Source organism: Arachis ipaensis, chromosome B05 (assembly GCF_000816755.2).
Source record: "Arachis ipaensis cultivar K30076 chromosome B05, Araip1.1, whole genome shotgun sequence".
NCBI classification, from domain to species: Eukaryota; Viridiplantae; Streptophyta; class Magnoliopsida; order Fabales; family Fabaceae; genus Arachis; species Arachis ipaensis.
The window spans coordinates 25,339,082-25,340,046 of record NC_029789.2 but is presented as its reverse complement, the minus strand read 5'-3'; positions in this window follow the sequence as shown (position 1 = coordinate 25,340,046).

Here is a 965-nt window from a genome sequence, read left to right as displayed (position 1 = left end):
AAAAATATAATTAAATAAAAATTGGGTTGCCTCCCAACAAGCGCTTCTTTAATGTCAATAGCTTGACAGTGGGCTCTCATGGAGCCTTACAGATGTTCAGAGCATTGTTGAGACTCCCCAACACCAAACTTAGAGTTTGGATATGGGAGTTCAACACCAAACTTAGAGTTTGGTTGTGGCCTCCCAACACCAAACTTAGAGTTTGACTGTGGGGCTCTGGTTGACTCTGTTTTGAGAGAAACTTACTGTGCCTCTTTTCCATGTTTACAGAATGATGTCCTTGTGTTTTAAACTCAAGGGAGTCCTCATTCAATTGAAGGACTAGTTCTCCTCTGTTAACATCAATCACAGCTCTTGCTGTGGCTAGGAAGGGTCTTCCAAGGATGATGGATTCATCCTCATCCTTCCCAGTATCTAGGATTATGAAATCAGCAGGGATGTAAAGGCCTTCAACCTTTACTAATATGTCCTCTACTTGTCCATAAGCCTGTTTTCTGGAATTGTCTACCATCTCTAATGAGATTTTAGCAGCTTGTACCTCAAAGATTTCCAGTTTCTCTATTGCAGAGAGTGGCATGAGGTTTATTCCTTACCCCAGGTCACATAGAGCCTTCTCAAAGGTCATGGTGCCTATGGTACAAGGTATTAGAAACTTTCCAGGATCCTGTTTCTTCTGAGGCAATCTCAGTTGATCCAATGCATTTAGTTCATTGGTGAACAGGGGAGGTTCATCTCCCCAAGTCTCTTTACTAAATAAATTGGCATTCAGCTTCATGATTGCACCAAGGAACTTGGCAACTTGCTCTTCAGTAACATCCTCATTCTCTTCAGAAGAAGAATACTCATCAGAGCTCATGAAGGGCGTAAGGAGGTTCATTGGAATCTCTATAGTCTCTAGATGAGCCTCAGATTCCTTTGGTTCCTCAGAGGGAAACTCCTTGTTGATCACCGGACGTCCCAAGAGG